The following is a 26,060-nucleotide window of genomic DNA, read 5'->3' on the forward strand; positions in this document are numbered from 1 at the left end:
CTCTCTCAACTTCCTGAAGAATTCTCCAGACTCGAGAGAGAGACAGTACCAGTCTGATCGGCAGAATCCAAAAACAAACAGGGAAGGTCTCAGATAAGCCAATGGCCAGGGGTAGGCGAAAGAACACTTCCAACATAAATCAGGACATCATGACTTCACCAGCAAACCCCAAAATCGATGGATACCCCAATTCATCAGAAGCACAGGAAAATGACCTTAAAGCCATGCTTGCTCAATTATTTGAGGCTCATAAGGAGGAAATGAACAAATCTTTCAAAGAGTTGGCCAGTCAATTGGAGGTAAAGAAAGAAGAAATAGACAAAAGCCTTAAAGAAACACAGGCAAACATAGCCAAACAAATAGAGGCACAAGTACAGAAAAAATTAGTGGCATACAAAAAGGAAATGCACAAAGAAATAGAGTCCATCGTAGAGAGACAGGAATCCAAATTCAAAAACATGAAAGAAATGGTGCAAGGCATGAAAACAGAATTAGAATCAATAAAGAAAACACAAAATGAGAAAACTCTTGAGCTGGAGAACTTGGAGAAAAGATCAGGAACCACAAAAGTAAGCATCACCAACAGAATACAAGAGATGGAAGAGAGAATCTCTGGAGCTGAAGACACACTTGCAGAAATTGATACTTCTCTCAAAGAAAAAGTAAAATCAGAAAAGTTCCAATCACAAAATATCCAAGAAATCAAGGATGCTATGAAAAGACAAAATCTAAGAATAATAGGAATTGATGAAAAAGAAGACTCCAGGCTCCAAGGTCCAGAAAATATTTTCAACAAAATCATAGAAGAAAATTTTTCCAACTTAAAGAAAGAGATGTCCATAAATATACAAGAGGCCTACAGAACACCAAATAGACTAGACCAGAAAAGAAACACATCACATCACATCATAGTCAAAACACTAAATCTACAGAACAAAGAAAAAATATTTAAAGCAACAAGGGAAAAAGGCCAAGTAACATATGAAGGTAGACCTATCAGAATCACACCAGACTTCTCATCAGAAACTATGAAAGCAAGAAGGGCCTGGGCAAGCATCATGGAGACTCTAAGAGATCACAAATGTCAACCCAGACTACTATTCCCTGCAAAGCTTTCAATCAACATAGATGGGGAAAACAAAATATTCCATGACAAAACTAAATTTACGCAATATCTATACAGCAAACCAACCCTACAGAAGATACTAGAAGGAAAACTCCAATCCAACGAAAACGAATTCACCCAAGAAAACAGGGCATACAGATAATATCCCAACAAAAATGAAAAGAAAACAAGCAATGAAACAAGGTAAGGTCATTGACTCCATTACAAAAGGAACTAACATGCATTGGTCACTATTATCTATCAATATTAATGGACTCAACTCACCAATAAAAAGACACAGGCTAACAGAATGGTTACAGAAACAGGACCCAACATTCTGTTGCATCCAAGAAACACACCTATGCAACAAAGATAAACACTACCTCAAAGTAAAGGGCTGAAAAAAGGTTTTTCAAGCAAATGGTTCCAGAAAACAAGCTGGAGTAGCCATCCTAATATCTAATAAAATAGACTTTCATCTGAAGTTAATCAAAAAAGATAAGGAGGGCCACTATATTCTCATCAAAGGAAAAATCCAACAAGAGGACATCACAATTTTGAATATCTATGCCCCAAATACAAGAGCACCTACATTCGTAAATGAAACAATATTAAAGCTTAAATCATACATTGATCCTAATACCTTAATAGTGGGAGACTTCAACACCCCACTCTCATCAAGGGACAGATCAACCAGACAGACACCAAATAGGGAAATAAAAGCACTCACAGAATCCCTAAATCAAATGGACCTAATAGACGTCTACAGATCTTTTCACCCAAACTCAAAAGAGTACACCTTCTTTTCAGCACCACATGGAACCTTCTCCAAAATAGACCATATAGTTGGTCACAAAGCAAGCCTCAACAGATACAAGAGGATTAAAATAATCCCTTGTATACTATCTGACCACCATGGACTAAAGCTGGACATCAACAACAGAAATAACAAACAGCCTACACGCACATGGAAACTGAACAACTTACTACTCAATGACAGCTGGGTCAAGGAAGAAATAAAGAAAGAAATTAAAGACTTTCTAGAATTCAATGAAAATGAAGGCACAACATACCCAAATTTATGGGACACATTGAAAGCAGTGCTCAGAGGAAAATTTATAGCACTAAGTGCCTACAAGAATAAATTTGTAACATCACATACAAACAACTTAATGGCCCAACTGAAAAAACCTAGAAAAAAAAAGAAGCAGATACACCCAAGAGGAGCAGAAGGCTGGAAATAATCAAACTAAGGGCAGAAATCAATCAATTAGAAACAAATAAAATTATCCAAAGAATCAATGAAACAAAAAGCTGGTTCTTTGAGAAAATCAACAAGATAGACAAACCCTTAGCCAAACTAACTAAAAAGCAGAGAGAAACCATACAAATCAGCAAAATCAGAAAGGAAAATGGGGACATAACTACAGACACTGAGGAAATCCAAACGATTATTAGGTCATACTACAAAAGCCTATATGGCACAAAATTTGAAAATCTAAATGAAATGGATAACTTTCTTGACAGATTCCATCTACCAAAATTAAGTCAAGATCAGGTAGAAAGACTGAATAGCCCTATATCTCCCAAGGAAATTGAAGCAGTCATTAACAGTCTCCCCTCCAAAAAAAGCCCTGGACCAGATGGCTTCAGCGCAGAATTCTACAAGACCTTCAAAGAAGTACTAACACCAATTTTCCTCAAACTATTCCCCAATAGAAATAGAAGGAACACTACCAAACTCATTCTATGAAGCCATAGTCACTTTGATACCTAAACCACACAAAGATCCAACAAAAAAGAGAACTTCAGACCTATCTCTCTTATGAACATTGATGCAAAAATACTCAATAAAATACTTGCAAACCGAATCCAAGAACACATCAAAGATATCATCCACCATGACCAAGTAGGCTTCATCCCAGGAATGCAAGGGTGGTTCAACATATGGAAATCCATCAATGTAATCCACCACATAAACAAACTGAAGGAGAAAAACCACATGATCATCTCCTTAGATGCTGAAAAAGCATTTGACAAAGTCCAACACCCATTTATGTTTAAAGTCTTGGAGAGATCAGGGATACAAGGCACATACCTAAAGATAGTAAAGGCAATATACAGCAAGCCTATAGCCAACATCAAACTCAATGGCGAGAAACTTAAATCAATCCCACTGAAATCAGGGTCAAGACAAGGCTGCCCACTCTCTTCATATCTCTTTAACATTGTATTTGAAATCCTAGCCAGAGCAATAAGACAACTAAAGAAGATCAAGGCGATACAAATCGGAAAGGAAGAGGTCAATGTGTCACTATTTGCAGATGATATGATAGTATACATGAACGACCCCAAAGATTCAACCAGAGAACTTCTTCAGCTGATAAACACCTTCAGCAAAGTGGCAGGATACAAAATCAACTCAAAAGAATCAGAAGCCCTCTTGTATACCAAAGACAAAAAGGCTGAGAAAGAAATTAGGGAAACAACACCCTTCACAATAGCCACTAATAACATAAAGTACCTTGGTGTGACTGTAACCAAGCAAGTGAAAGACCTATTTGAGAAAAACTTCAAGTCTTTGAAGAAAGAAATTGAAGAAGATCTCAGAAGATGGAAAGATCTCCCGTGCTCATGGATTGGTCGGATTAACATTGTGAAAATGGCCATCTTGCCAAAAGCAATCTACAGATTCAATGCAATTCCCATCAAAATACCAACTCAATTCTTTACAGACCTTGAAAAAAAGATTCTCAGCTTCATATGGAGAAACAAAAAACCCAGAATCTCCAAAACGATCCTGTACAACAACAGATCATCTGGAGGTATCTCCATTCCCGATCTCAAGCTGTACTACAGGGCAACAGTCATAAAAACTGCATGGTATTGGCATAGAAACAGAAAGGAGGATCAATAGAATCTCATAGAAGACCCAGAAATAAACCCACACACCTATGAATACTCAATATTTGACAAAGAAGCCAAATCCATTCAATGGAAAAAAGACAGCATCTTCAACAAATGGTGCTGTACCAACTGGATGTCTACATGCAGAAAAATGAAAATAGATCCATATTTATCACCCTGCACAAAACTAAAGTCCAAGTGGATCAAGGACCTCAACATAAAACCAGATACTCTAAATTAGTTGGAAAAAAAAGTGGGAAACAGCCTAGAACTCATTGGCACAGGAGACAACTTCCTGAACAGAACACCAACAGCACAGGCTCTAAAAACAACAATCAATAAATGGGACCTCATGAAACTGAAAAGCTTCTGTAAAGCAAAAGACACTGTCATCAAAACAAATAGACAGCCTACAGATTGGGAAAGAATCTTCACCAACCCTTTATCTGACAGAGGGCTAATATCCATTATATATAAAGAACTAAAGAATCAGAAAAGCAACAAACCAAGTAATCCAATTAAAAAATGGGGAACAGAGCTAAACAGAGTATTTTCGAAAGAGGAACATCGAATGGCAGAGAAACACTTAAAGAAATGCTCAACCTCATTAGCCATTAGGGAAATGCAAATGAAAAGGACCCTGAGATTTCACCTTACACCCATCAGAATGGCCAAGATGAAAAACTCAAGTGATAGCACATGCTGGAGAGGTTGTGGAGAAAAGGGAACCCTCCTCCATTGCTGGTGGGAATGTAAACTGGTTCAACCACTTTGGAAGTCAATCTGGTGCTTTCTCAGACAACTAGGAGTAGTGCTACCTCAAGACCCAGCTATACCACTCCTAGGTATATACCCAAAATTTGCTCAAGTACACAACAAGGACATTTGTTCAACCATGTTCGTAGCAGCTTTATTTGTAATAGCCAGAACTTGGAAACAACCCAGATGTCCATCAACGGTGGAATGGATACAGAAATTGTGGTATTTTTACACAATGGAATACTACTCAGCAATCAAAAAGGAGGAAATCATGAAATTTGCAGGTAAGTGGTGGGATCTAGAAAAGATCATTCTGAGTGAAGTATCCCAGAAGGAGAAAGACAAACTTGGTATATACTCGCTTATATAGACCTACAAGATATGATAAACATAATGAAATCTACACACCTAAAGAAGAAAATCAAGAAAGTGGACACAGGCGAAGGTGATCAATCCTCATTTAGAAAGACAAATGGGATGTGCATTGAACTTATGACAGGAGTCTACCACAAAAGGCATCTGAAAGACTCTACCTAGCAGTGTTTCAAAGAAGACACTAAGACTCATAACCAAACCCTCGGCAGAGTGCAGGGAATCATATGAAAGAAGGGAAGTTAGTATGATATGGAAAGGATAGGAGCTCTACAAGGACCAAATATATCTGGGCACAGGGTCTTTTCTGAGACTGACACTCAACCAAGGACCATCTATGGATATAACCTAGAACTTCTGCTCGGATGTGGCCTGTGGTAGCTCAGTAACCAAGTAGTTTTCCAAAGTAAGGGGAACACGGACTATTTCTAACAGGATCTCAACGGCAGGCTGTTTGACACCCCCCCCCAGGGGAGGAGCAGTCTGTTATGCCACAGAGGAGGACTTTGCAGCCAGCCCTGAAGATACCTGATAAAACAGGGTCAGATGAAAGGGGAGGAGGTCCTCCCCTATCAGTGGACTTGGAAAGGGGCAGGGAGGAGACCAGGGAGAGAGTTTTGGGTTGGGGAGGGAATGAGGGAGCGGGATACAGCTGGGACAAAGAGTTAACAAAATGTAACTAAAATGAAAAATTAAAAAAAAAAATTATATGTCCTGCATCTTTAATCTTGTCTGAAAAGAGCCATATAATCTTGGTAATACCGAGTGCTTGCTTAACAAAATTCAAGGTTTCAATAATATAATTCAGCAATTTTCATTGTATCAGACTTCTTTTTATTGCAATTTACACTGATATATAGATGATATCAAGCACTGACAGAAAGACACAGTATTGAAATGATTTGCATATAAATTCCTTTTTAGTAATTTTATACATTCAGAAAATTTTCTTAAGCTCCATACAGAAATATCATAAAATTTTTGGGAACTAATTTGGTTTGTCTTCATCACTCTACAGATGAAAGAATCACAATATGTATTTCTAAGGCTTAAACAGAGAAGGTGATAGACTTACACTCAAGTATTTCCAGGCATCCTGAACCATATTTGTACCTGCAAAAACAGATGGAAATTCCAGTTCTCACAATATACATGAAACTCATGAAGTGATTTTGGAGCTTAATGATTTATTCCAGAAATATATATTTTTACCACAGGAAGCAGTAGAGTCTGAGGGGAAAATAACATTGCAATGATCTCAAGGTCCAAGCAGCTTGTGAATAAGCTGGATTTTGAGCTCACACACTTTATAAGTAATTGCATTCCACCTTCCCTGCTGCAAACATCTCCATTTCTCACCTCTAAAATTCATGGCTCTGTATAAACGGATACCTTATTACATTTTTAGCTTTTTAATTTTTTCTTTTTAATTTTATTTTCATTAATTACAGTTTATTCACTTTGTATCCCAGCTGTAGCCCCCCTCCTTTTGTAGCTGTAATTTGACATTGTTGGAGATAGCTGACCGTTTTTTTTTTTTTTTGAAGAAAATAGAATTCATGGTATAAAGGAGAATCAGTGAGAGTGTATGATACCACCTTTAGTAATAACAGAATGTCTACTAGATGCTGGATACTGTTGCTGGATGCATCCAGTATAAGAAAACCATATTTAAACAAAGAAACATAGAATTTAATTCAATTATATAATTTTGGGGAGACCAAAAAGTCTCCTGTGTAGCAAGGCTGGCATCCAACTTATGATCCAGTCCCCCCAATCTTCAGAGTGTTTGGCATTGTGGCCATGAACAATCACACCCAATTTCAGTTTCCAGAAACTAAGTCATTTAGCAACAGTCTGAAGTAAGTAATTATAATCATTTTACAGTTAGGAAAATTTCATTCTTCATGTTTGATCTATAGTCAGGATATAAACACATTGTGTGTTTATGAATGTTCACACAGAGGACCATTCTTAAAATTTTCTGTAGTCCTGTAAATCGCAACTGTGAAGTAGTCTGGGTCTATAGTTCACTTCATGCTATTGCTTTCATTACCTATTTAAGTTATATTTATAGCAATAGATGCTTAACAGCTCACAGTGACTTATTATCTGTGATTTGACCAGTTGTGGTTTTTATAATCATCTTCATCTACTGTATAAAGAAGCAACTTTTATGATGAGTGAGAGATGCACTTATCTTGGTGTATAAAGCTAAGTCTTTTTAGAAAGTGGTTTAAAATTATATTGATTGAGAGAAATGACAACGATGGTTCAACCTTTCTTTTCTGAAATTTCAAGCCATGAGTAGTTGACTAAGTTTATAGTTCCAGGAACAAATTTCTTCCCATTGAACAGGGTTTAAGTCCAAACTGACAGCTCTTGGTTATCAAGGAGATAAAAGGCAACTGTCTTACCACTGGGTATATCTTGCTGTCCTGCTCACTGTAGTTCTTAGGTTTTACAACTGAGTAGACTATTGATTGCTTTCTCCCTTGGCAGCTTCCAAGTACCTTTATATTCTACAAGAGCTAGTCATCTCGGAAGCAGATTCTAAGTCTATTGCTGCCCAATTACTCTAAGTCCTATGCCTTTAGATTACACACACTTGCTCACACACACTCACTGTACAATATGAATAAAATCCGTTTATAAATGAATACATGCCATGTGTGTCTTTCTGGGTCTGGGTTACCTCACTCAGGATGACCTTTTCCACTTACATCCAATTGCCTGCAAATTTCATGATTTTCTCAAAAATTCAGCTTTTTTTTTAGCTTTTTTTAAAAAAATTGATTTTATTAATTACAGTTTTTTTTCACTTTGCAAACTCCCTGTAGCACCCTCCCTCTTCCCCTCCCAATCCCACCCTCCCCCTTCTCCACCCATACCCCTCCCCAAGCCCACTGATAGGGGGAGTCTTCCTTTCCTTCCTTCTGATCCTAGTCTGTTAGGTCTCATCAAGAGTGGCTGCATTGTCTTCCTCTGTGGCCTGGTAAGGCTGCTCCCCCATCAGGGTGAGGTGATCAAAGAGCAGGTCAATCAGTTCATATCAGAGACAGTCCCTGTTCCCATTACTGTGGAACTCACTAGGACACTGATCTACCATGGGCTATATCTACACAGGGGTTCTAGTTTATCTCTATGCATGGTACTTGGTTGGAGTATCAGTCTCAGGAAAGACCCCTCTACTCAGACTTTTTGGTTCTGTTGCTCTCCTTGTGGAGTTCCTGTCCTCTCCAGGTCTTACTATTTCTCAATTCTTCCATAAGATTCCCTGCACTCTGCTGAAAGTTTGGCTATAAGTCTCACCATCTGCTTTGATACCCTGCAGGGTAGAGCCTTTCAGAGGCCCTCTGTGGTAGGCTCCTGTCCAGTTCCCTGTTTTCTCCTGATGTCCATCCTCTTTGCCTTTCTGATTGGTGTTTGAACTTCTTAGCCAGAGTCCTCCTTCTTGATTAGTTTCTTTAGGTGTACACATGTTATTGTTTATCCTTTCTTATATATCTAATATCCACTTATGAGTGAGTATGTACCCTATGTGTTTCTCTGCTTCTGGGATACCTCACTCAGGATGTTCCTTTCCAGTTCCCACCATTTGCCTGCAAATTTCATGATTTCTTTGTTTTTTATTGCTGAGTAGTATCCCATTGTGTAGATGTACAACAATTTCTGTATTCATTCCTCAACTGAGGGACATCTGAGTTGTTTCCTGCTTCTGGATGTTACGAATAAAGCTGCTACAAACACTGTTGAGCAAATGTTGTATACTTGACTTGAGCATATTTTGGATATGTGCCTAGGAGTGGTATAGCTGGATCTTGAGGAAGTGCTATTCCTAATTGTCTGAAGCAAATAAAATGCATAAAGAATTAGAGGAAAATTGAGTTATTTTTAATTACATGTTTTATTTTTTATATTAATTATAGTTTATTCACTTTGTATCCCAGCTGTAACCCTGTCTCTTATTCCCTTCCAACCCCTCCCTCTTCTCCTCCTAATGCCCTCTCCAAGTCCACCGATAGGGGAGGTCCTCCTCCCTTTCCATCTGACTCTAACTTATCAGGTCTCAACTGAACTCCTTGCTCTGTCCTCCTCTGTGGCCCAGCAACGTTGCTACTCCCTTTTCTAAATGGATATTTTTTGTTTAATTTCTTGAGTTCTTTATACATTTTGAACATTAGCCCCCAGTCAGTTGTAGGGTTGGTGAAAATCTTTTCCCATTCTGTAGGCTGATGCTTTGTCCTGTTAACAGGGTCTTCTGCCTTACAGAAGCTTTTCAGCTTCAGGATGTCCTATTTATCATTTGTTGATACTATTACCTGAGCTGCTGGTATTTTGTTCAGGAAGTTTTCTTCTGTACCAATTCATTTAAGGCTATTATCCACTTTCTCATCTATTATATTTAGTGTATATGGTTTTATGTTGTTGCCTTTGATCCATTTGGACATGATTTTGTGCATAAACACACAAACACAGATATAAATACATATACACATATATACAAACACAGATACAGACAAACACACACAAACACACAGATATTCCATGCCTCTTCTTAACTTTTGGAAATACAGAATAGAGTCAAATGAATAACTCCATCCAAGATATTCCTTGCTAATTCAAACAACTGTGGTAATTGTGCTGGTTTTAAATCATTGGCGCCCAGCTTTCCTCTTTGTGTGTTTGGAAGGCTTATTAGTTTGTAGAGGTAATCAGAGCTGGAAATTCAGTTTCTTTGGGTTCAGGATGTTACAAGAACTCAATAGAAAACTTTCAGTTTTGTTATGACTACAGTTTCAGTAAAAGGACTAATCTTTGTGTTTTTTGATCTATTAGAACATTTCCAAATACTATGCCTTCTAGGTAAACAGAAGGCCATACCCCATGGGGCATGTTCTCTAAGGCTCTGCAAACATTTCCAGTCTGGATGGTGAGAATTAGCTCTGCTCTTTTTTGCTATTTCTGCTCCTGTGGGCACATGTATCACTATTCTCTAACATTTTGAGATGACTTCCCCTGGGCTGTGGATTCTCAATGTCATTTTTTAGTTGAGGTGCATTGATCTCCAGGGACCTTTATGTTCATTTCTTTTTTTCAGGATTCTTCTTAGGGTATAGACATTTGACTTTGCTGGATTATGAGTTCTGTTTCCTTTCCTCAAACCATGCACCAAGCCCTACCTGGTATTCCTTTCGGTATGGAATCCAGGAAACTATCACAGTGTTAACCTGTGAGGATAATAGTATTATCTTTGCTATCTTGTTTCACATCTTCCAGGAACCATTCATTATTATGTCTGTTACTATGAAAGATTGCTGTTGCAAATATATACATGTGTATCTTGGTTTAGCTGGTTTAACATAAGGTAACCACAACCTTGTTATTACACCTTGTGACAAACGAGAATTCCATAAAAAATTATGGAAGTAGTACTATTCCCAGTTTTTTGAGAAAGCACCAGATAGCTTTCCAAAATGGTTGGACAAGTTTGCACAACTACCAGCAAGGTAGGAGAGTTCCCCTTTCTCCACATCCTCTCCAGTATGTGTTGTTACTTGTTTTTTTTTTTTTTTTTTATCTTAGCCATTCTGATCTGTGTAAGACAGAATGTTCGATTTTTTGGTTCTGTTGCTCTCCTTGTGGAGCTCCTGTCCTCTCCAGATCTTACTATTACCCTCTTGTTTCATAAGATTCCATGCACTCTGCTCACCATTTGACCACAAGTCTCAGCATCTGCTTTAATAGTCTGCAGGGCAGAGCCTTTCAGAAGCCCTCTGTGGAAGGCTCCTAACTTGTTTCTTGTTTTGTTCTTCTTCTGATGTCCATCCCCTTTGCCTTTCTGGATGGAGATTGAGCATTTTAGCCAGAGTCCTCCCTCTTGATTAGTTTCTTTAGGTATACAGATTTTAGTAGGTTTATCCTATATTATATGTCTATATGAGTGAGTATATACCCTGTGTGTCTTTCTGTGTCTTCTGTGAGCTTCTGGGATAGCTCACTCAGGATGATCTTTTCCAGGTCCCACCATTTATCTGTAAATTCCATGATATCTGAGCACAGGGGTCTTGAGACTCATACTTCAACCAAGTTCCATGCATGGAGATAACCTAGAACCCCTCACAGATGTAGCCCATGGCAGTTCAGTGTCCAAGTGGGTTCCATAGTAATCGGAACAGGGACTGCCTCTGAAATGAACTGATTGGCCTGCTTTTTGATCACCCTAATGGGGGAGCAGCCTTAACAGGCCACAGAGGAAGACAATGCAGCCACTCCTGATGAGGTCTGATAGATTAGAATTAGAAGGAAGGAGAGGAAGACCTCCCATATCAGTGGACTTGGGGAGAGGCATGTGTGGAGAAAGGGGAACGAAGGTGGGGTTAGGAAGGAAGGAGGAAGGGATTTATGGGGGGGATACAAAGTAAAAAAGTGTAATTAATAAAAATTAAATAAAAATTAAAAAGATGGAATGTCAGAGTTGTTTTGATTTGCATTTCCCTGATAACTAAGAATGTTGAACATTTCTTTAAGTGTTTCTCTGCCATTTGATATTTCTTTGTTGAGAATTCTCTGCTTAGCTCAATTTTTTAATGGATTATTTGATTTGTTAGTGTCCAATTTCTTGAGTTCTTTATATATTCTTGATATCAGTTCTCTATCGGATGTAGGGTGGCACTCTTAGGTATATATACCCAAAGATGCCAAATAGTAAGATCTGGAGAGGACAGGAGCTCCACACGGAGAGCAACAGAACCAAAAAATCTGACATTCTGTCTTACACAGATCAGAATAGCTAAGATAAAAAAAAAGTAACAACACATACTGGAGAGGATGTGGAGAAAGGGGAACTCTCCTACCTTGCTGGTAGTTGTGCAAACTTGTCCAACCATTTTGGAAAGCTATCTGGTGCTTTCTCAAAAAACTGGGAATAGTACTACTTCCATAATTTTTTATGGAATTCTCGTTTGTCACAAGGTGTAACAAGAACATTCAACAAGGACATTTGCTCAGCTATGTTCATAGTATCTTTGTTTGTAATAGCTAGAATCTGATAACAATTTAGATATCCCTCAATGGAGGAATCAATTCACAAATTGTAGCCCATTTACACAATGGAATAATACTCAGCTACTAAGAACAAAGAAATCATGAAATTTTTAGGCAAGTGGATGACACTGGAAAAAATCATCCTGAGTGAGGTAACCCAGAAACAAAGACAGGCATGGTATACATTCACTTATAAGCAGATATTAGCTATATAATATAGGATAGCCATAATAAAATCTACAGACCTAAATTAGCTAAACACTAAGAAAGACCCTAGGCAGGATGCTTAAATCTCATTTAGAAGGCAAACATGATAGACACCAGAGGCAGTGGAAGATAGGAAACAGGATGGGAGCCTACTATAGAGGGTCCTTTGAATGGCTCCATCCAACAGGGGATGGAAGCAGATACTGAGACTCAGGGTCCAACTTCGGGCAGTCTTATGGAAAAAGGGGTGATAGAAAAACAGTGAGGAACAGGAGCTCCACAAGGAGACCAACAAAGCTTAAAAACTTGAACTCAGGAGTTCCTGAAGAAATTGATGCAACAACCAGGAACCATGCATGGAAAAGACGTAGTCCCCCTGCTCAGATGTTGCCCATAGGCAGCTCAGTCTCCATGTGGGTACCTGAGTAAAAGGAACAGCTCTCACCTCTTATTATGAAATTGATTGCCTGCTTTTCGATCACTTGCCCTGGCCATGTGGTCTTGCCAGTCCACAGAGGGAGAGGATCCAGCAATCCTGATGAAACTTGATAAGCTATGGGCAGATAGCAGAGAAGAACTCCCCCTTTCAGTAGACTAGGGGAAGGGGATAAGGGAGAGGAGGGAGGGTGATACCATGAGAAGTTTAAGGAGGGGGTTTCGATCAGGCTATATAATGAATAAATTGTGGAAAATATTTTACATAGTTTATTATTTATATATTATTTATTACAATGTATTCACTTTGTATCCCGGCTGTAGACCCCTCCATATCCTCCCAGTCCCAATAAACCCTCCTTCTTCTCCACCTATGTACCTCCCTGATATAGGAGGACCTCCTCCCCTTCTATCTGATCCTACTCTATCAAGTCTCATCAGGGCTGGCTGCAAAGAGTCAGCCATTGAGTTCATGTTGGAGACCACCCCTGCCTTCTTACTAGGGACCCACTTGGAAACTGAGCAGTGGTCCTACATCCTCTCCTTGTATGGTTCTTGGTTGGAGTATCATTCTCTGTGGCGTTCCTGTCCCCTCCATGTCTTTCTATTTCCCTCCTCTTCCATAAGGTTTCCTTCACTCTGCCCAAAGTTTGGCTATGAGTCTCATTGTCTTCTTTGATATCCTGATGGGTAGAGTTTTTCATAGGCCCCCAGTGGAAGGTTTATCTCCTGTTCCTTGTCTTCTACTTCCTGTTTTCCCTTCTAAATGATGATTAAGCATCTTCCCTAGGGTTCTCTTTGATGTTTAGATTCTTTAGGACTAAATATTTTAGTATGATTCTTCTATATTATAAGCCTAATAATCACTTATTTTTTTATTTATTACAATTTATTCAGTTTTTATCCCACCTGTAGCCCCTTCCTTCCTCCACTTCCTCTTCCCCTCCCTCATCCTGCCCTCCCTCTCTCTTCATCTCTCATGCCCCTTCCCAAGTCCACTGAGAGGGGATGTCCTCCTCCCATTCCATCTGACTCTAGCCTATCAAGTTTCATCAGGACTGGCTGCATTGTATTTCTCTGTGGCTTGGGAAGGCTTCCCTCACTCAGGGGAGGTGATCAAAGAGCCAGCCACTGAGTTCATGTCAGAGATAGCCCATTACTATCTCATTATTGTTCCCATTACTAGAGAATTCACTTACAAACTGAGCTGCCATGGGCTCCATCAGGGCAGAGGTTCTAGGTTATCACCATGCGTGGTCCTTGGTTGGGTTATCAGTCTCAGAAAAGACCCCTGTGCCCAGTTTTGTTTTTTTTTTTTTTTTGTTCCATTGCATTCATTGTGGAGCTCCAAATGTTCAACATCCTTAGTCATGAGGGTAATAACCACTTTTAAGTGAGTATATGCCATATATGTCTTTCTGCTTCTGTGTTATTTCACTCAGGATGATCTTAAAAATATTATCTAAAAAATTATGTTAACTCATTTTCAATGCAAGTTTAGAACATGAAAACATTCATTCTTTCATTTAAAAGATTTAAAAGAATTAAATCAAATTTGCTATAAAATGTATCCAATAAGTTTTGGATGAGTTTGTCCTGCATTCATCCTTTTCTAACATTCATGAATAAGTGAAAATGTTTAGACAAGGGATAAGAAATAAATGACTAACATTAGACAAACGTGTTAACATTACATCACAAGACATTTAGTAGGTGATGAGGACTCCCCTTTTCGGTGAACTAGGGGAGGAGGTTATGGGGGAAGAGGAAGGGAGAGTGGGACCTAGCCAAGATGAGGGAGGGGCTACAATCGAGATACAAAGTAAATAAACTGTAAAACATAATAAAATAAAATTTTAAAAATTTAATAGAAAGAATACATGATTTAATCAGTAGGTTGATAGAATAAATCAATTGCATATTGAATTAATAGTGCTGTACAGTTGAGAGTGTTTGTTTTTGTTTTGTTTTGTTTTGTTTGTTTGTTTTTGTTGTTGTTGTTTTCATGACAGGGAACTCACTTTGTAGACCAAGCTATCCTCAGACTCACAGAGATTCACCTCCCTCTGCCTCCCAAATGCTCAGATTTAAGGTATGTCCCTCCACTGCCCTGCTCAGTTGGGATATTTTAAAACTGAGCAGATGAGGTTGAAGTGTATTGCTGAGTCAGGTAAAAATGAGGTATATGAAGAATTCAAGGATACCTAGGTCTCCTATAAGTTAATCACACCTTACATATGTGCTATGTTGTTTGGCAAACAGTAATTTACGTTAGTGCTTGATGGAACTCTAAAAATTCAATTATCTACTTTTCAGACAGATTTTAATGAGTACAGTCTGAAAAAAAAAAACCTTAAAAAGCAATTGGAGTCAGGTATGATGGTGTACACTTTTAATCCCAGCACTCAGAAGAAAGAAGCAGGAATATCTCTGAGTTTGAAGCCACATGGAGAACTCCTGTCCAACCAGGGCTACATGATTGGACCATATGTTTAAAACATCAATCACTAATAGTTTAATTATTAGATAAGTTTTTTGAATTTATATTTGGTAAAACTATGTATTAATAAAGTCATTGCCTTGAATTAAAGCTGCTAATGGAGCTATTTGATCTAATTTGAGATTCATACACTTCACTGAACCCATCTTTTCCAAGGGGCTTTAGTAGTTCTCACCAGCATGGCAAATGGAAATAAGATACATTTTGAAGAAAGTGCTTAATGTTCAGTTTTATGCTGCCTGTATAAAATTCTTGTACATGTCAGGCAAGGCCAACTTGAGAACTCTGACACAACACTGAGAAAATGAAAGGTAATACTACTTTAAATCACTGCCTCCTCACCTCATATAGACTTTTCATGAGCATATAATATTTTCATTTTGTTAAGTCATTTAATTAATTGGCTTTACAGAAATACCAGGCTGACCATAACTAAGAAACAAAATGCCATCTTCTATGATAAAATTGCATTTATCATAGATAAAGTGACAGCAACAGTATCCAAAAGTTTGAAATATAGCTGTAATTAGTAAAACTTAAGGATCAAGATTTTTACATTGGAGAGCATACATAATTAGAAATGTTTTTGTTTTTCTTTAGAGAAAAATGGCTGAGAAACTTACACTGTGCCTGTAATTTTTATTTCACACATTCTTAGTATTTTATGGTAACATATGCGATATCATGACATTATTTACATTGTCAGTGAAAGAAGCAGCTTTCACATATCTATCACATTCTGCCAAGTGTTGGGGCATCATTCATGTTTGTTAACTGGGGAAGTGAAGATGTTATCACTCCAGAGAGAGGTCTTATTTCTCTGGGAAAGCAATATTAACATTAGTCATTTTACCAAGTTGCCTTTCAGTTGAATGTACAAAGCATAAAACTTTACTTTGAATGTTTTAGAGGTGATTAAATTTTTATACATATCAAAAAGTTTGCAATTAATTAAATTCAGTATAACCCTGTGTAGATTGGATCTCTGTGGTGCTAATTGGCCCTTCTATTTTTATCAGAATTGTGCTACTATGAAAACTAATACATTATTTGAGACGGGAAGAATGCAAATAAACACACATACAGTGCAAGGAATAACTGGCCTCTCCTATCAGAAATGTTTTAGAATTTCTTACCTTTGATTTCTTAAACTCCATACTATTACTTCTAATAGTACTACTCCCTAATTTCAAATAAAGCAAAGGTGGACATAACTTTCCATTACTCAGTCTCTTGTTTACTGAGAAGTAAGGGAGGGTATATTGAAAGACATTTTCCTCTTCAAAGTTGGATGTGTTTTAGTGGTTTGTTAATTGTACATATACCTCAGTTCTTTTTTTCAGGTACCATTTAATCTTCTCAGAAAGATGTGATATGAATAAAATTACCTAGGTTTCAAACATGAATGTTGAGGCATAAAACATTTCTATTATTTGCCTAAGTCAAAAATAAGTGCATCCTAGACATGTCCAAGAAAAAACATAATTTTTATTTAAGTTTATTTACCTTACATCTCAAGGGCAGATACCTCCCTCATCTCCTACCAGTACCCCCCCCCTTTCCTTCAGAAAAAAAGGAGTGTCCTTCATCACCCTGCCCCAGCTCATGAAGTCACATCAGTACTGAGTTTATCCTCGTCCATTAAGGCCAGGCAAGGCAAGGCAACTTTGCCAGTGGGAAGTGATCCAAAAGCAGGCAATAGAGTCCATGTTAGACTCTATTAGCCCCTCCTCCACTACCAAGGCAGGGAGCCTAGGTCCAAGACATGCATGCTCCTTAATTCGTGTCTCAGTCTTTTCTCTGAAAGACCCGTGAGTTTGGGTTAGTTGTCTCTGTTGGTCTACTTGTGGGGTTCCTGGCCCCTCCAGATCTTTCCACGTTTCCCTCAACATTTCCACAAGACCCCGGAGCTCTGCCCCACGCTTGGCTGCAGATCCCAGCATCTTTCTCATTCTGCTGCTGGGCTGCTGGGTGGAGGGTCCCAAAGGAGAGTCCCTGTTATGCTCCTGTCTGCAAACATAGCAGAGCATCATTAATAGTGTCAAGGCCTGGCTCTCTACCATGGAGTGAGCTTCAGTTTGGGCCAGTTATTGATTGGACATTCTCTCAAACTCTGTTTCTTCTTTAGCCCTGCAGTTCTTGTAGGCAGGGTAATTTTTGGATCAAAGGTTTTGTGGGTGGGTTGTTGTTTGTCTCCTTTCGCCAAGAGTCCTGCCAGGTTAGAAGGTGTTCAATTCAGCCTCCATGTCCCCTCCAGCTAGGAGTCTCAGCTACAATTATACCTGTAATTTCCCAGGAGCCTATGGTGTTGAAGGCCTCCTTGTCAAAGAGATGCCTCTCACTCAGTTTCCCTTCTCTCTTCTAGCTCCCTCACCTTCTGTCCCCCTTTCCCCACATCTGATCCCTACTGTTGTTTCCCTCCCCATCCCATTTCCTTCCTATCCAGTTCTGTCTCTTGAGCCACTTCTCTTGCCTGTTATATCCCCCCTCTCTGAATGACACTTCTGCAGCCTCCCTCAGGCCCTTCTTGCTACTTAGCTTCTTTGGGTCTTGTGGGGCTCTGCTGGATAAGGTTGAAGTTGGTCATCTCTAGATAGCTAATTATTTGCTCTCCGTCTATAATGATAGACTCCCTTCCTCTGTGGGGCTTTTTCAGTCTCCCTTGATCTGGGCAATTCCAGGTCCTGAAAGGAGCTAAGGAGCATCACGAAACCCTCAAGCAGATTACAGGACAGACCCTTCAATGATAGAGAAACTGCTCTAATAAGCATTTAGGAAGTCCTAAATGTTCCTCACCCTGTTAATGATCTTAGCCCAGCAGTGGCCTTTAATTGTTCTTTGAGATCCTCCCCCACCATAGGAAAACAGTGTTGAATTTTCCTTACTATGATAGGACCATTAAGTATTCCTGAGCCCCTGATCCCAGTGAATCAAAGACCTTCATCTTCAAAATCCCTCCCTCTGCCCAGGGTTTATATTGCCCTTGACTTCACATGAATAAAGGTACACATTCTGCTTTCTCACTTCAGGACCTTCTGGGATTCCTCATTAATCCACCACCGGGCTACTTTTCCCTCCAGCCTGCCTGGCCTCACCAGACCTGTGTCTTGGCTAGAAGCCAACCAGAGATAGGCTTTGCCCAGCACCTCTGCTTTGCTTAGCATAGCAGCTTGACCAAAAGATGTAACACTTTGGTATCGCTGTAAGTTTTGGATTGCCCTAGCTTCCCTTGCCACCAGCAATCTCATACTAAAAAGAGCTAAAGTGTAACACTCTGGAAAACCTTTTCAATACCCCAGCCCACTAGGGCCTCACCCTAAAGTGCTCTAGCACTGAGAGAAATAGAAACCCTGTTCTCCATCAGAAGACAGGTTCCAGCCAGAATCAAGGCCCCCACAGAGAACGACAGGGTCTGTGGATTGTAGTATGGTTATCCTGTACTATAGGTCTAATATCCACTTGTAAGTGTGGACAAACCATGTGTGTCTTTCTATGTCTGAGTTACCTTACTTGGGATGATTTTTTCTAGCTCCATCACTTAGCCAGAAAGTTGCATGATTTCCGTGTTTTTAGTATCTGAGTAGTGTTCCTTTGGGTAGATGTACCACAATTTCTTTATCCATTCTTCAGTTGAGGGACATCTATGTAGTTTCCAGTTTCCTGTTATTATGAGTAAAGCCACAAAGAACAGAGTTCAAAGCTGTTCAAAGCTGTTGAAAGCATTAACTTGTACTGATAAGTAAGATAACATTGCACATGTTAACACAGTATTAATAAATTTCTATATGAAATATTTTTATAATCTCATATGAATATAAATTTTCATCAGGTGATATGCTAATTCAAATGGAGTTCTGGTAAAAAACAAAAGCTTCCTCTCTTCCTTATATGATAATTCAGTTTGGTTATTAGATGAATAGCATGCACCATCTTCAGGGTTTTCACACAAAGTTATAACACAATTATAAACACATTTCAAGAGACCTATCTCATGAATTAACTGAAAGACCACTCTGCTCCATTAGCTTTCCTTGGATCTCAGTTGCTCATAATCTCCAAATTGTACTTTCTTTGATGAAGGTTTCCTTTTTTTTTTTTTTTTTCAAATAGTAGCTAACAGTAGCTATTCACTTCAGAGTTTCCTTGAGTTCAAACTTCTAAAGATATATTTTAGTGGATTATGGATTCACAAGTATTTGAATAGAAGGCAATTTTTGTGACATCTGTAAACCCAAGAAGTAAGCCAACTTCTCTGGACAATTAACACATTGGATACAGGAAAGAAAATAATATATGAGTTCCATAACACATAGTCTATGGAGAAAAGAAACATAAACATAAACATTTTTTCAAACAAATGTTTCTTGTTTGTGATTTTTTTAAATACATATTGCAATGAATGCTTGCAGAAATAAGTTTAATTTGTTTTTTGCAGCCTGGTGCAGAGGTGCACACCTATAACCCCAGCACTCCAGGAGGCAGAGGCAGGCAGATTTTTATGAGTCTGAGGCCAGCCTGGTCTACAAATGAGTCCAGGACAAGCAAGGTTACACATAGAAACCCTGTCATGAAAACAAAACAAAGACACCTTGTGTGCTTGGGTTCTGGTTTATTTCATTAGAAAGAGTGTCTTTATCTCATGCTTATTTGAATAATTTTATATATTATATATTCCATGTGGTTCAAACATGAGGGACTATGTTCTCTGAAGTTTTTGCAGATGGGCAAGGGTTAAACATCTAATATTTTATAGATATGAAAGTTTTCATAGGTGGACAAGAGAAACCTGAGTTTCTATGATCCTTATGAAGCCATTAGCTTCCTGAGTGTGGAAAACCTCTGACAAAGCTACTTAAGAGAGAACTGAGATTTTCAATTCACTATTTCAGATAATTCTATCCATGGATTCTTCACCACAGCTCTTGTTCACAACATCATATTGGAGAAAGCAAGTGGAGGAAAACAGAAAAACAGATTTACCTCATGGTAGATGATAGGCATAGTACAAAAACAATACTAGGTGTATGATATAAAATGTCAAGCTACAAGTGACTTATTTCTGCCAAATAGATTCCAACTCCTGAAGTTACCATTACCTTCTAAAAATTTTTTCTCTATTGAGGACAAAGTCTTTAAAATACGAACCTTGGTGTTAGCAGTTATTTCATATTTAAAACATAGTTTTTCCGATTTCCGTGGACTTTTTTGCTTTCCTTTGTGTATCATTAATTTGGTTTGAGTGTCATTAATTCTCACTGAAACTCACGTGGACGAATATTTCCCAATATGGGAATATAGAGAGCTCAAGGGACTGGAATAGCAAAACTTTGGGCACAATTTATGGAATTTTATGAAAGAAGGGGGACATATAAAGACCTGGAGGGGACAGGAGCTCCAAAAGAAGACCAACAGAGAAAAAAAAAAAAACCTGGGGCTGGGGGGCCTGCAGAGACTGATACTTCAGGCAAGGACAATGCCTGGAGAGGACCAAAAGCCCCTGTTAACAACATGTAGCCCATAGATTCATTCTCCAAGTGTGATCCCTAGTAAATGGAGCAGGGGCTATCTCTGGCATGAACTCATTGGTAGGCTCCTTGATCGCCTTCCCCAGGGAGTGCAGACTTGCCAGGCCACAGAGGAAGACAATGAAGCCAATCTTGATGAGACCTGATAGATAAGGGTCAGATAGAAGGGGAGGAGGTCCTCTCCTAGCAGTGGACTAAGGGGAGAAGAGTGGGGGAGGGTAGAATTGGAAGGAGATGAGGAAGAGGGCTACAGCAGGGATACAAAGTGAATAAACTGTAATAAAAATAATAATTAATAAAAAAGTAAAAAAGGAACTACTTAAGTAACTAGGGTTACACTTTTATAAAGAAATTAATAAGGGTCCCAAATGAAATTGATTAATTATCTTAAGATCTCACCATTATTTGTACCAGAAATCTTCTCGATCTTTCACTTATGTTCTCCTTCACATTTCCTAGTTAGGCCTTTGACCATTTTTTATCTATGTTAGAACAAATAACACTCACAAAAACTTTACTAGATATTAGTGCCATCATTTCAGATTTGCAGAACTATGAACTAAAACATTTGTTTTCTGTAAGAGTAGTAAGAGTATCTCATCTCAAATACTTTGCTATCACAATGGAAAATTTTATAGATGAGAAAAAGAGAGATTAAATCATATATCATAATACAGTCAGTAGATAAAGGTAGGTTAATTTTATTGTGGTTAGAGGATGCTTGCATGCATATATTAATAAGAGTTTCTATTCCTGTGGTAAAATACCATGAATAATGGCAATTTGGGAAGCAGGAAAGAAAAGGTTTATTTCAGCTTCCAACTTCTAGTCAGAGCTCCATCATTGTGGGAAATAAGAACATGAACTGAAGGCAGGAGCCTAGAAGGTGGAACTGGGTACTTGTTACTGGGTTTTTTCCTCATGTCTTGCTGAGCCTACTTTCCTTCAACATGTGACAACTTGCCCAGGATTAACATCATTCACAGTGGGCTGGGCCCTTCCACAGCAATCATTATTCATAAAAATGCCCAACATACTTACCTACAAACCAATATTATGGAAGCATTTTCTCAACTGAGGTTCTCTCTTCCCTAATGAGTCTTGTTTGTTGCTAGTGTTAACAAAACACTAGTTAGAACAACCAATCCCCTGACAACTAGACACATAAATATATTACAGTTAAGCCAGAACCCTTCCTTTCTTGTTCATCCCCAGGATGTTATCTTGATATTAAGATGACAATATAAAACACTCCAAATTTTCCCCACAGCCTTTAGAAGTTCAACCTCTTTTATAATATCAAAAATATATTTCTAAGTTCAAAACCTTTCTTAAATTCTAAAAGTTTTCTGAAATTCCCAAGTCCTAAAGAAAAACTAAAGGTCTCCAAAATATACTGTCTTTATAAAATTAATAAAAATTTGTATAATTTCAAAGTTTATCAAAAATTGTAAACTCTCATAAATGTGAGCCACTGTAGAATCAAAAATAAATTGAATATTTTTTCTTATTCCAAAAGGGAAGAATGAGTACATATTCACAATCAAATAAAAGTAAAATTGAAGAAAAGCAGTATGAAGCTCAGTCATTGTGGGGTTCTTTCAAGATCTTCTGATCTTCTAAAGGGCTGGGACAGCCATCTACATGCGACACAGCTTTTCTCCTAGGTGTAGCTCAGCTTTAACCCAAAGCTGGAGTGTTCTGGTCAATTATCCCATGGTACAAGCATCTTCAAAATGCTTGAGTTTATACTAAAAATAAGTTTAGATTTCACCAATAGCTTCTTCTCTGCTTTCCTCAATATTTTTCCATGACTACTTCTTTCCTGAGTTTCAGTTGTAATGTGGCTGAACCTTTACCAATGACCTTTGCAAGCTGTTCTTTGAGGCTAAAGCCCTACTCGCAGTGCAAAGATTTAACTTGTTACCATGATTTCTTCATGCCTTCAAAACATGTACCACCTGGAAAAAATTTTACACATTAACAAATTCAGCTGTTAGCCTAAGGTACTGTTGTAACCCTCTTTTAGGACATCTTTGTGTGTTGATCCTCAAGAAACACTCCCCAGAAAAATTTATCTCATTAATGCTTACCTCTTCTTAATAATATCTGATTTTTGTAGTCCTAGTTGACTAGTGTCATTTTTTCCCAACACTGCAACATTGTCACTTTACTAGTTATGGTCAATTTTTAATCACAACCATGTCTTCAGCTGAGAGTGACTAGAATATAAGACTTTCAATTCTTTTATTTTTATTATTAGTTAAATTTTATTAACTCTGTATCCAAGCTGTATCCTGCTTCCTCATTCCCTCCTAAACCCTCCCTCCCTCATCTCCTCCTTGGCCCTTTCCAAGTCCACTGATTGGAGAGAATGTCCTCACCTTTCATCTGATCCTGTTTTATAAAGGATCTTCAGGACTGGCTGCAAAGTCCTCCTCTGTGGCCTAACAGGACTGCTCCTCTCTTGGGTTCTGGGGAAGTCAAAGAGCCAGCCATTGAGTTCATGTCAGAAATAGTCCCTCCCTATTCCCCTTACTAGGACACCCACTTGGTTACTGAGCTACTACCATGGACTACATCCAAGCAGAAGTTCTAGGTTATACCCATACATGGTCCTTGGTTGGAGAAACAGTCTCAGAAAAGACCCCTATGCCCAGATATATTTGGTCCCTGGGGAGCTCCTGTCCTCTCCATGTCATATTAACTCCCCCTTCTTTCATATGATTCTTTGCACTCTGCCGAAGGTTTGGTTATGAGTCTTAGTATCTGCTTTGATAGACTGCTAGGTAGAGTCTTTCAGAGGCCCTCTGTGGTAGGCTCCTGTCCTGTTACTTGTTTTCTCCTACGTCAAATGCCCATCACATTTGTCTTTCTAAGTGAGAATTGATCATCTTACCCTGGGTCCTCTTTCCTGTTTATCTTCTTTAGTTGTATAGATTTCATTATGTTTATCATATGTTATAGGTCTATATAAGTGAGTATATATTGTGTGTGTCTTTCTCCTTCTGGAATATCTCACTCAGAATGATCTTTTCTAGATCCCACTATTTGCCTGCAAATTTTATGATTTCCTCGTTTTGGAATGCTAAGTAGTGTTCCATTGTGTAAAAGTACCACAATTTCTGAATTCACAAATTCAATCCATTCCTCCATTGATGGACATCTGGGTTGTTTCCAGGTTCTGGCTATTACAAATAAAGCTGTTAAAAACATGATTGAGCAAATGTCCTTACCAACTTGAGCAACTTGGTAGGATTAACATAGATAAAATAGCCATCCTGCCAAAAGCAATCTACAGATTCAACACAATTCCCATCAAAATAACAACACAATTCTTTACAGACCTTGAAAGAAAGATTCTCAGCTTCATATGGAGAAACAAAAAAGCCAGAATCTCCAAAACAATCCTGTACAACAACAGATCATCTGGAGGTATTTCCATCCGCGATCTCAAGCTGTACTACAGAGTAATAGTAATAAAAACTGCATGGTATTGGCATAGAAACAGAAAGGAGGATCAATAGAACTAAATAGAAGACCCAGAAATAAACCCATTCATCTATGAATACTTGATTTTTGACAAAGAAGCAAAAACCATTCAATGGAAAAAAGACAGCATCTTCAACAAAGTGTACTGGTCGAACTGGATGTCTACATGCAGAAAAATGAAAATAGATCCATATTTATCACCCTGCACAAAACTAAAGTCTAAGTGGATCAAAGACCTCAACATAAAACCAGATACACTAAATTGGTTAGAAGAAAAAGTGGGGAAAAGCCCAGAACTCATTGGCACAGGAGACAACTTCCTGAACAGAACACCAACAGCACAGACTCAAAGAGCAACAATCAATAAATGGGAAATCATGAAACTGAAAGCAAAAGATACTGTTGTTAGAACAAAACAACAGCCTTAGAGACTGGAAAAGGATCTTCACCAACCCTATATCTGACAGAGAGCTGATATCCAGAATGTATGAAGAACCAAAAAAAAAAAAAAAAAAGTTAAAAAGCAATAAATCAAGTAATCGAATTAAAAATGGGGTACAGAGCTAAACAGAGAATTCTCTGTAGAGAAATATAGAATGGCAGAGAAACACTTAAAGAGATGCTCAACATCCTTAGCCATCAGAGAGATGCACATCAAAACGACCCAGAGATTTCACCTTATATGCATCAAAATGGCTAAAATAAAAAACTCATATGACAACCCATGCTGGAGAGGTTGTGGAGAAAGGGGAACCTTCTTCCATTGCTGGTGGGAATGTAAACTGGTACAACCACTTTGGAAATCAATGTGGTGCTTTCTCAGATAATTAGGAATAATGCTTCCTCAAGACCCAGCTATACCACTCCTAGGTTTATATCTAAAAGAGTCTCAGTTCTATTGGATGATTCTTATAATATCTTTAAGGAGCTCTGAATATTGAAGTTTTTGTTTTCCACAATGTTCCAAATTTCCTCCTGAAAATATAGTCAAGTCTGTCACTGCACTATTTATTGAACTCAACTAATTTCTGTCCTGGTTAGGACTTCTGTGATAAAACAGAGTTAGAAAATACATTTTGGAGATGAAAGAGTTTATTTCAGCTTACAACTTCCTGATCATGCCCTTATTACTGAGTAAAGTCATGGCAGGTACTGAAGCATAAGCCATGGGGAATGCTGCTCACTGGCTTGACCAGCATTTTATTTTCATAGTGATACTTTATTATAATTATTTTTAAAATTATTTTTATTTCGTTATCATATTAATTGCAGTGTATTCATTGTGTATCTCAGCAGCAACCCCCTCCCTCATTCCCTCCCAATTCTACCCCTCCTCCGTCATCTCCTCCCATGCCCCTCTCCAAGCCCACTGATAGATAGGAGAGGTCCTTCTTCCTTTCCATCTGACCCTAGCCTAACAGGTCTCATCAGGGTTGGCTGCATTGTCTTCCTCTATGGCCAGGCAAGGCTGCTCCCCCTTCAGGGGTAGGTGATCAAAGAGCCAGCCACAGAGTTCATATTAGAGTTAGTCCTTGTTCCCCGTACTAGGGTACACTTGGATGCTGAACTGCCATGGACTACATCAGTGCAAGTGTTCTAGGTTATATCCACGCACGGTCCTTGGTTAGAGTATCAGTCTAAGAAAAGACCCCTGTGTCCATTTTATTTGGGGGGTTCTGTTTCTCTCCTTGTGGAGCTCCCATCTCCTCTA

This window comes from Psammomys obesus, unplaced genomic scaffold (genome assembly GCF_907164565.1).
Source record: "Psammomys obesus unplaced genomic scaffold, mPsaObe1.curated_primary_1811, whole genome shotgun sequence".
NCBI classification, from domain to species: domain Eukaryota; kingdom Metazoa; phylum Chordata; class Mammalia; order Rodentia; family Muridae; genus Psammomys; species Psammomys obesus.